The sequence below is a fragment of the Chiloscyllium plagiosum genome, unplaced genomic scaffold, assembly GCF_037043375.1.
Source record: "Chiloscyllium plagiosum isolate Xiang-an unplaced genomic scaffold, Cpla_swu_hap1 HiC_scaffold_16, whole genome shotgun sequence".
NCBI lineage: Eukaryota > Metazoa > Chordata > Chondrichthyes > Orectolobiformes > Hemiscylliidae > Chiloscyllium > Chiloscyllium plagiosum.
Window position 1 is genome coordinate 89107605 of NW_028270154.1, and position 14134 is coordinate 89121738.

The window sequence follows — 14134 nt, forward strand, 5'->3', positions numbered from 1 at the left end:
TACCATACATTAGGCTACTTAGTAAGACAGAAGGCCATGATTTTGGAGGTAACAACTTAGTATGGATAGGGAATTGACCAATCAAAGAGAGTTAGGATAATAGAGTCATTTTCACAATAGCAACCTATAACTAGTGGAGTGACACAGGGATTAGTGCTGGGTTGACAATTATTTACAATATATATAAATGACGTGGGTGAGGAAGTTGAATGCACTGCAGCAAAATTTGCAGATGACACAAAACTAGGTGGGAAGATCAATGGTGAGAATGACAAAAAGAGTCTTCAGCGAGATATGGACAGGTGACGCAGGTGAGCAAAAACTTGGCAGGTACAATATCCTGTGGGGAAATGTGAGGTTATATAATTTGGCAAGAAGAAGAGAGGAGCTGAATATTATTTAAATGGAGAAGGACTGCAGAAAGCCACAGAACAGAGGCACCGTCTGCATATTTTATTATTATTGAAACTTATTCAAAAGACTCAACCTAGAAACAGCATAAGCATAATCGGAGTTCTCATTTTTTTAATTATAAGTTCCCTACAATCGGGAATACATCTTCCTCACCCAATGTCTTAGGGAGTAATAGACAAACAGGAACTCTAACAGAGAATCAAATGCTGTATACTGGATCGGGGGGTCATGGAAGATTTCACATGGGACCTACAGAAATATTTGCCAAAAGCAGAGTGAATTCATTTTGGGGAGAAAGTGAGGTTCTGCAGATGCTGGAGATCAGAGCTGGAAATGTGTTGCTGGAAAAGCACAGCAGGTCAGGCAGCATCCAGGGAACAGGAGAATCAACGTTTCGGGCATAAGCCCTTCTTCAGGGCATAAGCCCTTGTTCCTGAAGAAGGGCTTATGCCCGAAACGTCGATTCTCCTGTTCCCTGGATGCTGCCTGACCTGCTGAATTCATTTTGGGACCTGCCTGTCCATTGGATTCTGAACCAGAGCCTGGTTTTGGTTACCAATACAATGGGAGGGTAATGAAGGGAATGCTCAGCTTGACTATAGTTGGCATCATAGACTCATACAGCTCATGAGGCCATTCAGCCCATGGTGTCTGTGAGTTTTTTAAAGAACTACATAAATAACCCAACTGTGCTTTCCCCGGAGCTCCGAAAATTCATTGTTTTTCCCTGATATATATCCAATTCCAGTTAAAAAGTTTTTGTTTTAAAAATTAACTCCATCACGCTTCCAGACACAGCAGTCCAGATCATCATAATTCAGAAAATAACATCTGTTATGGACCAGACCAGACCCTCCTCAAAATATTTTAATGTAGCCCATGCGTTATCTTTTACTTATTTTAAAGGCAGTTGTAATGCAACTGGTCAAACTACTCGACGTTAGGTGAAACACCATCTATTCAAACATCACGGTTATAATTTGGAGGTGCCGGTGTTGGACTGGGGAGTACAAAGTTAAAAATCACACAACACCAGAATATAGTCCAACAGGTTTATTTGGAAGCACTAGCTTTCAGAGTGCTGCGCCTTCATCAGGTGGTTGAGCAGCACTCTGAAAGCTAGTGCTTCCAAATAATCCTGTTGGACTATATTCTGGTGTTGTGTGATTTTTAACCATAGTTATAATATAACAAAAGACAAAGGAATTCAGAATAACCACGCTATTGAAAAACTTAACAAAATAATAGATCCAGTAACTATCAGATGAAAGTTCAGAGAGGTTCTGAGAGTTTTGATAGATTTTAGCACCCATTTGTTTATAGCTAACAGATACTGCCTCAGGAAGATGGCTTTCAAGTTTAGAAAACAACTTGTACAATGAAAGGGGAGTGGCCAGTTCAGCAGCAGTGTGTTTGAAGAAGGGCTGGGTTTCTGACTTTGAACTTGTAAGCCTTTATTTCATTTTTTACCTGTTGTGCCAAGGGGGTGTTTGGTGGGATTGTTGCAAGTAGTTTGGAACAGCATCATTAAGTCGGGATAGTTTGTTGGGTTCGGATAGGATAAGTTATTCAGTATTCGGTTTTCTGTTCTGTGTGTTCAATTCAGTAATCTTGTAAATAAATTCTGTTTTTGTTTAAAACTAAACAGTTTGACCAGCTAATTCTCTTCTGGACTATTCACTGTACACTTGCTTAAATCCAAGTAGCAAAGTTAAGGTCTAGGCTACCTTCTTGAAATGTTTTGAGGGATCAAGCTTGGTCCATAACACAATATAGTAACATCTCAAAAACACACCCCTTGGCAAAAAGACAAATTCAGGAAACAGATTTTCTCAGATGCAATCCAGAAGCAGACAGAGAGAAAAAAATATCTAGCAAAAATTCAGAGAGAGTAGTGACCGAGAGACATTTACTCCCAACTTCAACAACAACTGACACTGAATCTCAAAGCGAACAAACTAAAAGCTAGAAATCCTGGTCTGTGAGAGCTGGTCACACCCAGCCAGGATGCTTCAATTGTTCCAACTTTTAAAAATAAATGCCAAGGCCTCCAAAGCTGTTTACTTTACTGACTTTCCAATTAGACTTCTGACAGTGTAGCTTTCAGTATAGTGATAAATATCACACAACACCAGGTTATAGTCCAACAGTGATGGCATGTCAGCTTGGATTGCTGAGCAGGAGTCCTGGAATGAAATTTGAGAACACAGCCTTTTGCCTTAGAGACATGAGTGTGATGGACTGATTGACATCTAACACAGGTCCCGAAGTGTTACTGCTGATAGTGAGGAATATGAAAATGCCTGTAGATCAATACAAGCTGATATCTCTCTGTGATCTGTAAGTATAGCTCTTGTCCAAGTTTCCTGTGACTTGAGGTTGATGTTCAAGCTCAGTATCTCCCTGAAATTTAAGAATAATATGATAAAACACAAAATAAAAATTGGAGCATATTTAGGCCATTCCAATATTCAATAAGATCCAGGCTGATCTAATCTTGGTCTCAACTTCACATTCCAATGTGTTTTCCATATGAACTGGCTCCCCAATAATTCAACAATCTGACCTCCTCAGTGTTGATTCTGTTCAATATCTCTGTCTCCAGTGAAAGGCTGTGGGAGTCATGACCCTCTGAGAGAAGGGTCTCCTTCCTCATTTTCACCTTTGGCAGGCAGTCCCTGATTCAGAAACTATGCCCCCTCCCCCTGTCTTCCGAGATTCCTCCATCAGGGGTTAAAAACGCTCAGTAAAACTCCAGTGAGCATACTCAATCTCTTCTCACAAGGCTACCCTTCATCCCAGGAAGCACATTGGAACCCAGAGTTGATCCTGACTACAAAACCAAAATTTATCCATTGGAATCAGAATTCCTTCTGTCATATTCTCTGGACACTAATCCCAGAATTTACACTGGCATACACAGAATTAAACATGAAAACAGTGGGGGCTGCGTTAAACAACTCATTCACTGATTGCCCAGTTAGGCAACGTGATTTGTACAGAACCTGCCCCATTAATTCACATGGAAGGAAACCCAGACAAGTTCTGTTGCAGTAGTTGCAGAGTTGCCCTCTGCTCCTGGTATTCCACTCAGTGCTCAGCTGAGCTTTAATATTCAGACAGTAAAACCATCTACACCGATGGACATTATTCAAAGAGAATGCTCAAAAGACTGGCTTATTATTTGAGAGAGAAGGAGGGTAAGGAAGTCAATCTTACTGGCCCCAATGCGGGAGGAAGAAGTGGCTTTCTTGTGGATGAGGATAACAACGAGAATAAGTAAAATCAGAAATCCCACAGCCTCAGGAATCCACAGGGTATCCAACACATCCGCCAGGTATCCACTGGATTTCACTATCACAGATACAGGAGACAATGGATCATTAGTGAATCATGACAGAGGAGTGAGGAGCAGTGCAGAGACCATAAGGGTCATGATGGCCAGTGTGGTACAGAATGATGCTTTATCAGATGCCTTTCCTGTCCCAATACCACTAAGCAAGACGTGTATTAGCTCCAATTCTGCCTGCCCACTTCTTTTTGGCCAGCCTCATATCTGCCCTGAAAGATCCTCACATCAGAGCAGAAATCCAGTTCAGGGCAGATAGCAACTCCTCCAATCTGCAAAGGTTCAAGGCACTTACAAAGAACACAGAACAGATAGAACCACAAACAGTACAGCCCACAACGTTGTGCTGAACACAACACCAAGTTAAACCTATTCCCTCTCATTTTGGACTCCCTCACACCAGGAAACAGACCTTTGCCATTCACCCTATCCACACCCACAATTATTTTATAAGCCTCTACAAGGTCACCCCTCAGCCCCCGATGCTCCATGGAAAACAATCCATTCTGCCTCCCCATGGTTGATACCCCTCTATTCCTTTAAGCCCCTTAAACATCCCTATCGTATCTGCTTCCACCTCCACTCCTGACAACCTATTCCAGACTCCTACTACTCTCTGTGTAAAAAGACTTGCCCCTCACATCTCCTTTGAACCTTCCCCCCTCACCTTAAATGCATGCTCCCTACTATGAGACATTTCAACCCTGGGAAAAAGTTTCTGATGAAGAAGCAATGCTCCAAAAGCTTGTGATTTCAAATAAACTTATTGGACTATATCCTAGTGTGGTGTGACTTTTGAATTTGTCTACCCCAATCCAACACCAGCACCTCCAGGGCTAGTGTCTCTATTTATGTTATAAAGGTGGCAGCTGTGAAGAATAGGTTAAGTGAAAATTGTCAAGTAGATACAGGATGCTCTAATTGTTTCGTTCAACATGATGTTCCAACGGTTACTATATTTGATCCTGCCTAGGAACAAGGTTTGTTGCAATATTTTCAATTGGTCGTTTGAACAGTTCAAAGGTCACTGCACAGTCACTTTCAGTTGATTGGTCAAAGCAGAAGATTTTGACCTTCAGCCTCCTTATCTGTCAGTTTCTTGCCCAACTGTGGAAGGGGCTCCATGCTAAAAGAGGTGCTGCTGTGGGACACTATAACAGGCTCCAGAAAACCAATAAGTAGAGCCAAGAGTTGGAATTTGGTCTCTGGCTGCGATCCAGAACACTTGGGATTCAGATGAAACCTGAGAAGCATTGATACTTCAGCTGAGAGATAGGACACAAACAGGACTTGCTTGATACAACTGAGAATGTTTGGAGGAGAAAGTGAGGTCTGCAGATGCTGGAGATCAGAGCTGGAAATGTGTTGCTGGAAAAGCGCAGCAGGTCAGGCAGCATCCAGGGAACAGGAGAATCGACGTTTCGGGCATAAGCCCTTCTTCAGGAATGGGGAAAGTTTGTCCAGCAGGCTAAGAAAAAAGGTAGGGAGGAGGGACTTGGGAGAGGGGCGTCGGAAATGTGATAGGTGGAAAGAGGTCAAGGTGAGGGTGATAGGTCAGACTGGGGTGGGGGCGGAGAGGTCGGGAAGAAGATCTCAGGTTAGGAAGGCGGTGCTGAATTTGATGGATTTGACTGAGACAGGCTGGGGGGAGGGGAAATGAGGAAACTGGTGAAATCCGAGTTCATCCCTTGTGGTTGGAGGGTTCCTAGCCGGAAGATGAGGCGTTCTTCCTCCAACCGTCGTTTTGTTGTGGTCTGACGATGGAGGAGTCCAAAGACCTGCATATCCTTGGTGGAGTGGGAGGGGGAATTGAAATGTTGAGCTACAGGGTGGTTGGGTTGGTTGGTCCGGGTGTCCCAGAGGTGTTCTCTGAAATGCTCCGCAAGTAGCCGGCCTGTCTCCCCAATATAGAGGAGGCCACATCGGGTGCAGAGGATGCAATAGATGATATGTGTGGAGGTGCAGGTGAATCTGTGGCGGATATGGAAGTTTCCTTTGGGGCCTTGGAGGGAGGTGAGGGGGGAGGTGTGGGCGCAAGTCTTGCACCTCCTGCGGTTGCAGGGGAAGGTGCCGGGAGTGGAGGTTGGGTTGGTGGGGGGTGTGGATCTGATGAGGGAGTCACGGAGGGAGTGGTCTTTACGGAATGCTGATAGGGGAGGGGAGGGAAATATATCCTTGGTGGTGGGGTCCGTTTGGAGGTAGCGGAAATGACGGCGGATGATGCGCTGTACATGGAGATTGGTGGGGTGGTAGGTGAGGACCAGTGGGGTTCTGTCCTGGTGGCGGTTGGAGGGGCGGGGTTCAAGGGCGGAGGAGCGGGAAGTGGAAGAGATGCGGTGGAGGGCATCGTCGACCACGTCAGGGAGGAAAATGATTGGAGCTCAGGGAAACAAAGGGTTGTTTCAGCTTAGTCAAGGTAACTGTCTGCAAAGAGTTAGAATTGTACTCATGAGCACATGCAAGGAGTGCAGCATTAAGAACCCAGTGAAACGTAACAGAAGGAACTTAATGATTAGAATACCAGAAATTGTTGAAGCAGAACATAATGGAGCAGTTTTAAAAAGTGCTTCAAGGTTTGGTCTTCCAATGTTAAAAATTTGAATCATTTGTAAAGGAAGCAAGTTTTTATTGAGGTCTGGTTGTACTGACATCTGGTTTTCAGGGTGGGGGGAGCAGTTGCTGAGAAATCCTGTTGCCATTTTCATTACTGTCTTGAGGATATTGGCCAATTAATGTGATCTTTGGGATATTCAGCCACTGCTTGTCTGTATACTGGAGAGTAGATTATAAGGTAAATATCTATACATAGTTTTAGTGTCATAATTTATATACTGAAGGTTTATTTCACCGGTTCAAAACTGGGATGCTGGGGTGGCTCAATGGTTAGCACTGCTGCCTCACAGCACCAGGGACCCAGGTTCAATTCCAGCCTTGGGTGACTGTCTGTGTGGAGTTTGCACATTCTCCCCGTGTCTGTGGGGGTTTCCTCTGGATGCTTTGGTTTCCTCCCACAGTCAGAAAGATGTGCAGGATTGGCCATGGGAACTTTGTCTAGCGGAGTACATCGTAGAATTTTGCAAATTTATATACAAGGCTATTCTGATAGCCAACCTTAGAGCCTGTAGTTTCAAGCCAACTACATGGAGGGGGGGAAGTAACTAACCAGGACAAATCCACAGGAAGATGTTACTGTCAGAAAGCAATCATGACACATGGAGAGGGAATCGGGTCCCAATGTAACGAGTGAGTGCGGTACAAAGCTACTGTCTTCACTTTACGTTCCAACAGTGATTTCATTGGTAACAGTTTTTCAGTCAGATCTCAAAACCAACATCGTTTGTGAGTCAACACGAATGTAGACAGTGAATATTCTTTGTTGAACACTTAATCTTAAAGAGTTGGGAGAATCCACCAATGGAATATGTATTCCTTATTTAGAAACATGTTTCTCTTTGGTTGGTGCACTTACATGGACCTTAACTTCAACTTGAGCAATCACTAAGACCATAAGACATAGGAGCGGAAGTAAGGCCATTCGGCCCACCGAGTCCACTCCGCCATTCAATCATGGCTGATGGGCATTTCAACTCCACTTACCCGCATTCTCCCCATAGCCCTTAATTCCTTGTGACATCAAGAATTTATCAATGCTGGGGCTCTACATTGTTCAGAATAAGGAAGCAGATTTCCTACACTTTGCACAACTCTTATTCAGTGCCAATCCAATGGCACTGTGTCTCTGTACACCACAATTCATCTGCAAATGCTTCCCTGTGTAAATGAATGCAATTTAGCCCAAATGATGCCATGTATTTCCTACTGTCTAGCTTGTTTTCAGATTTAACAATCCACATGTTAGAAAAATGCTACCTCTGAAATCATGGATTTCTGCATGTGGTCAGAATGTTTTCCCGGATAGTGCCAATACTGTGTAAGGCCCCACAAACAGAAACCCCATCTACACGTACTTGCATATGACAGACCAACCCCAGCACCCCACCCACACGTACAAAAACCCACAACTCAAAAACACCAGACTGGCAGCCCTACAAATGAATAAACAACTCTCTTCCATAAACCACACCCAACCAAAACTCAGACAACACAACGCCACACATAGATTCTGCCACAACTCCACACTTACACCCTGTAATTACCCACACCACATGCACTGAGCCCACCTAGACACTTCCAAAGCACCTCCATGCCAGCACACCAATGTAGACCTTACCCAGATCCTTAGTGACCGCTCTCTGTAGCGTCTGTACCAGGGACACATGGTTCACTTCACACCAGTAAGTATGGTTACTCTCCCACTCTGCTGTCGGCACAGTCAGCTGGCTCAGTGTCCGGTAGGTGCCTGTACTGCCCAAAGCCACTGCAAACTGGGTCACTCCCATATCCACTGGACCATTCTCATCTCTCCAAGTCACAGAAATATCGGCAGGGTAAAAATCTGACACCAAACAGGTCACTGTGACATTTTGCCCGGCAGAGACAGCATCGGATCGAGGAGAGATCAGCTGGATCACAGACTCCTGAATGTAACCATCTCCAGCAAAGACAGGAACAGATCGTTAGATCAGAGATTACAAGAATAGTTACAACTGTATCACATGCCCTTGACCGAACATGTTGTGAAGGCAGAGAGCGTGACTTTCCTTAATAACTTTGCAACAGCAAAATCAATTAGACATTCAGAACTGAGGAGCTCCCTTTCTGAAAGCCCTGTGGATGTATCTACACAGTATGATCATGCAATAATGCAACTCACCACCATCATCTCTAGGACAGCTTGGAACAGGTAATAAATCCTGACCTTCCCAATGACAACCACATCCCAGGAACAAATAAAAGCAACCTCCCAGTGACCCAATTCAAATGATGAAGATGATGCCCCTGAGAATTATTGGGGAACACAAGTTAGGGAGAAGGGAAGTCAGGCAAATCCTTTTCAACTTGAAACCATTTAAGAGCTGAGAAATGCTGTTAGCTAACTGGGAAAGAGTTAGTTCAAGAGAGTAAAAGTCAAAAAGAAATAAAGAGCTTTTCTGGAAAGAGATGAGCTTTCAATCAGTTGGTGAGATTGGTAAGGTTTAGACACTAAATTCAGAGAACGTATTAGCTGCATCATCCTTATTCCTTTTTAGAAATGTTTATAGGTTTTATACCTGAGTGCAATTTATCTAAACTAGAACTGTTTTGTACTTTAGATGTCTGAGAGATTGCATTAAGAAACATTCAAACATACAACAAACTACACCAATGCTGGTGACAGACACATTGGCTAAGTTCTGTTAAAATGGTGGGACTTAATTGGGAGCCAGTTAGAATAAGGTTTCTACAAAGGATCTGGAAACATTCTGTTCAATGGACATACCATTTTTGCTGATGTTTCGGATGAGTGGAGAAGTCAGGGCTCCATGTGAAACAATACAAGAGTAACGAGAACCTCTGAGCCACTCAGATGTGGAAATTGCCAATTTACTAATCAGACTGTAATAGTCATTTGAATCCACCAGTCTACGTAAGTGTGTGATGCCTGAAAATATCTCTCTGTCCCCTTTATACCAAGACACCGATATATTCTGTGGGTAAAAACCTCTTGACACACAAAGCAGTGAGCTCTCCGTCTGCTGGGAATCTTTCTGTGGAGGTGCGTAATGCAGATTCACAGAGGGTGGTCTTGGCAAAACAGCTGAAATTACAAGGAGAAAAGGTGGTTAATTTTCATCATAGCCATTGGGCAGTTCGGGGCTTGAGTATTTCTGGAGAATAGAGACTAACTGTCCAAGCTGTTCAACGTTCACTCACTGGGACAGATATAAGACAGTAAAAGAAAGGCCTCACCCCTCCTCCATCCTATGCACCGCTCCATACTGCTCTATAAAGACCAATGCTCCCATACCCCCACCTTAAAATCCTGCATAACCTCCACGCCCTACTCTTCAGCATTGCCCTTCAAAGCCTCTAATACACCTTATGTCTCTATACACACCTCCACAATCCCTCCTGATTATTCCCGATGAAGAGGAGCTTACACTCAAAACATTGATTCTCCTGCTCCCCGGATGCTGCCTGACCAGCTGTGCTTTTCCAGCCCCACACTCTTCGACTCTGATCTCCAGCACCTGAAGTGCTCATTTTTTCCCATAATCCCTCATATCCCATGCTAACCTATGCCTCCTAACAACTGCCCTTCATGTACGTTATTCCAACCCATATCCCACCAACCTCAGAACCTATGAGTGTTTTGCATGAGTTGCATTCAAAATATGCTGGGGCTATTCTATAAGAGGTGAATGACCTTATAGAGGTTTAGAAAATCATAATTGGGCATGGATAGGGTGAATAGACAAGATCTTTCCCCTGGGTGGGGGAATCCAAAACTAGAGGATCATAGGTCTAGGGAGAGAGAGGAAAGATTTAAAGGGTAACATTTGCAGAGGGTGGTGTGTGTATGGAATGAGCTGCCAGAGGAAGTGGAGAAGGCTGGTACAATTACAGCATTTAAAAGGCATCTGGATGGGTATATGAATAGGAAGAGTTTAGAGGAATATGGGCCAAATGCTGGCAAATGGGACTAGATTAAGTTAGGATATTTGGTTGGCATGGACGAGTTGAACCGAAGAGTCTGTTTCCGCGCTGTCCAGCTCAATGCGTCTATGTACGATGAGGGAAGAGAGAACAGAAATTACTGAGACACTGGCAATAATTTCTGTTCTTGATACAGAGGGGTGGTGACAGAGGACTGACGAATTGCGAACATTATGCAGTTGTTCAAAACTGAATGTAAAGATAAACCAACTGACCACAGGCCAGTTAGTTTAACATCAGTAGTCGGGAAATTTCTTGGGACCCTGCTTCAGGATGTAATCAGCAGTTGCATGGACAATGCAGGAGAAACAACACGAATTATCTCAGGGAAAAGCATTTTTATCGAACTTGCTGGAGGTTTTAGATGGTGTAACAGAAGGTGGTGAGCAGGTATTGGTATTGATCTGACACAGACTTCCAGAAAATATTTGATTAAGTGAGCCAAGTTCGAACTCGTGGAGTAAAACAGGCAGCAGCAACATGGAGACAAACAGTGACTGAGTGACAACAAACAGAGAGTCATGATGATTAGATGTTTTTTCAGGGGAGGGTTCGTAGTTCAGTTTTTAAGCGTCAGTACTCGACCCCTGGCTTTTCCTGATGTATATGTCAGTTTTCACTTCTTTGGTACACATTTCAAAATGTACAGACAACACAAAACCAGGCAGGATTGTAAACTGCGCAAATTATAATGCAGAACTTCAAAAGGGCAGGTACACGTTGGTGGAGTGAGTGACAGGTGGAGTTAATTGTGCAGAAGGAAGGCAACACATTTCGATCGAAAGAACAGGGAGATGTAAACTAAAAGATGCAACTTTAAAGAGGTGCAGGAGTGAGGGACCTGCATATATCGGTGCATTTGTCATTAAAGATGGCAGAACAAATTGAGGAACTGAGACTTTATTAATAGGGGCAAAGCATAAGAGCAAGAAGGTCATAGTGAACTTATACAAGACACCTAGTTGAACCTTAGCTGGAACATTGTGCCTGGGACTGGTGCTGTACTTTAGGAAGAATGGTAAAGCCTTTGGAGAGAACACGGACAAAGTCTTACTAGTTTGGGATTAGTGGTGCTGGAAGAGCACAGCAGTTCAGGCAGCATCCAAGGAGCTTTGAAATCGACGTTTCGGGCAAAAGCCCTTCATCAGGAATAAAGGCAGTGAGCCTGAAGCGTGGAGAGATAAGCTGGAGGAGGGTGGGGGAGGGGAGAACTGGGCGCCTCCTAGCAGAGCTCTTTAGGGAACATCTCCGGGACACCTGCACCAATCAACCACACCGCCCCGTGGCCCAACATTTCAACTCCCCCTCCCACTCTGCCGAGGACATGGAGGTCCTGGGCCTCCTTCACCGCCGCTCCCTCACCACCAGACGCCTGGAGGAAGAACGCCTCATCTTCCGCCTCGGAACACTTCAACCCCAGGGCATCAATGTGGACTTCAACAATTTCCTCATTTCCCCTTCCCCCACTTCACCCTAGTTCTAAACTTCCAGCTCCACACTGTCCCCATGACTTGTCCGGACTTGTCCTACCTGCCTATCTCCTTTTCCACCTATCCACTCCACCCTCTCCTCCCTGACCTATCACCTTCATCCCCTCCCCCACTCACCCACTGTACTCTATGCTACTCTCTCCCCACCCCCACCCTCCTCTAGCTTATCTCTCCACGCTTCAGGCTCTCTGCCTTTATTCCTGATGAAGGGCTTTTGCCCGAAACGTCGATTTCGAAGCTCCTTGGATGCTGCCTGAACTGCTGTGCTCTTCCAGCACTACTAATCCAGAATCTGGATTCCAGCATCTGCAGTCAATGTTTTTACCTCACTAGTTTGGGGTCCAGGGCTGAGGAATTTCAGTTATGGAGGTAGATTGGAGAAGGTGGGGTCATTCCTCTTGAAGGCTGACAGGAAATCTGAATGTGAGGGTTAGACAGAATTAACAGGGAGGAAGCACTCCCGCTCATGATAGATCTAAGAATGAGAGGACACAGACTCAAAGTAATTGCTAAACAAAGCAAATAAGACATGAGGAAAAGCTTTTCTCATGGAGCGAGTGGTTAGGATTTGGAATGCACTGCCCGAAAGCAGGGTTTAACGGAGGCTGTCAAAAGGAAATTAGACAGTTATTTGAAAAGGAGCAATGTTCGGGGTCAAAGGAAGAAGGCTGGAGAATAGGACTACGTGGATTGATCAATTGGACAGCTGGCAGAGACACAGTAGACTGAATGGTCTTCTTGTACACCAATACGCCTGTGATTTCAGCTCATCTCTACCAGGTTCACCCCCCAGTGATGTGACCTGATCCATCTACACCAGGGAAATGCTATTGGCAGGTGTCTTTTCCTTAGTGGGGGGGGGGGGGGGGGGGGGATTTCAAGACTAAGGGGTACATTTTTAAGGTGAGCAGAGACAGATTTAAAAAAAACATGAGGGGCAACCTTTTTACAAAGAGGGTGTTTTGTGTGAGGAATGAACTTCCTGAGAAAGTGGTGGATGTGGATGTGGAATTACAACATTTAAAAGACATTTGGATAAGTACATGAAAAGGGAAACCTTTGGAGGGATATGGGCCAGGAGCAGGCAGGTGGGACTAGATTAGTTTGGGATTATGGTCAGCATGGACAGGTTGGACGGAACTGTGCTGGATGGCTCTATGACTATTCTATTCAATTCACATCACTTTAATCCAACTGGCTGTGTCCAGTTGCCAGGCTTGTGTTACTCACAAAGGGTCTTGTAGTGCTGTTGTAATGTCCCTACCTCTGGAGCTGGAGGCCTGGGTTCATGTCCAGGGGTGTGCAATAATATCTCTGAACAAATTGATTTGAAAAAAACTGCAAGATGTTGGGAAGACCTGAATGATCACAGTGAGGGTGAAATATCCCAGTGACTAATATCAACCAAGTCAGGATCGATTACTACCTGTAAGTAAAATATTTCTAAATGGATCTCAAACAACCTTTACATCATTCCTCCTCGTCATCTGGGGGAACATTACACACTTTGTTCCATTTTCACAGCCAGAGTTAATGCTCTGACCTGCTTCAGTGTTCCCTCTCACTTACTTGGTTTCACCTTCAGCGTGATCCCACAGCCACACCAGTCAGCTCCATCCTCCCCACTCTAACAGTAATAGGTGGCGGAATCCTCCGCTCTCAAGTTATCGATTTTTAAGGAGTATTTGCTGGCTCTGGATTCGGAAAATCGAGCCTCGATCCCTGGCATTCGAGCAGCGATTGACCTTCCCGGGCTCCAGTACAAGAGCCATTTGGTTTCTGAAGAGCCAGGGGTGACATAGCCCCATTTCATAAGGAGTTCCGTATTAGAACTTGAACACTTTAGCGTTGCTGATCCTCCCTCTTGCCCGAGGACAGTAGCCGAAGGTATAAACAGAGCAGTGTGAGATACAACTGGATCTGAAATGGACAAGACAGAAAATGGTCAAGTGGGGCGCAACCAGAGACAGTGGGGATGAGGATAAACACAAACTCAAGGGAACTCGCTCCTTACTCGGCCGCAGGGTCACCAGGAAAAAGATGCAGAACATTTTAACAGCTCGGTTTCTCTCCTCAAGCGCTTTTACGATTCACAGAGAGGTCCGTTCCGCACTGAACAATGGGTTTTGTAATTCCCTCTCTGCTGTTCCCCACCGAGAAAGGGTTGCAGTCACACTATTATTTTTTGGGGGAATGAGCTGTCAGCACAAGTTGGGGGAGCCCCGAGATGTCATGCAGGAAATAAAGCGAGATTAAGTCCTGCCAGACCTGTTGAGTTTCGCCA

The 14134-nt window shown here is 44.7% G+C and overlaps 1 pseudogene across 1 annotated transcript; it reads right to left on the reverse strand.

Moving 5' to 3' along the window:
• Positions 1-867: 867 nt before the first annotated feature.
• Positions 868-14134, reverse strand: LOC122556837 (Ig gamma chain C region-like; annotated as a pseudogene). Its single transcript, XR_015759833.1, has 6 exons — positions 13865-14134; positions 13420-13770; positions 9144-9461; positions 7995-8315; positions 3634-3768; positions 868-2817 (listed from the first exon to the last, which is right to left on the reverse strand). The product of XR_015759833.1 is annotated as an Ig gamma chain C region-like (transcript).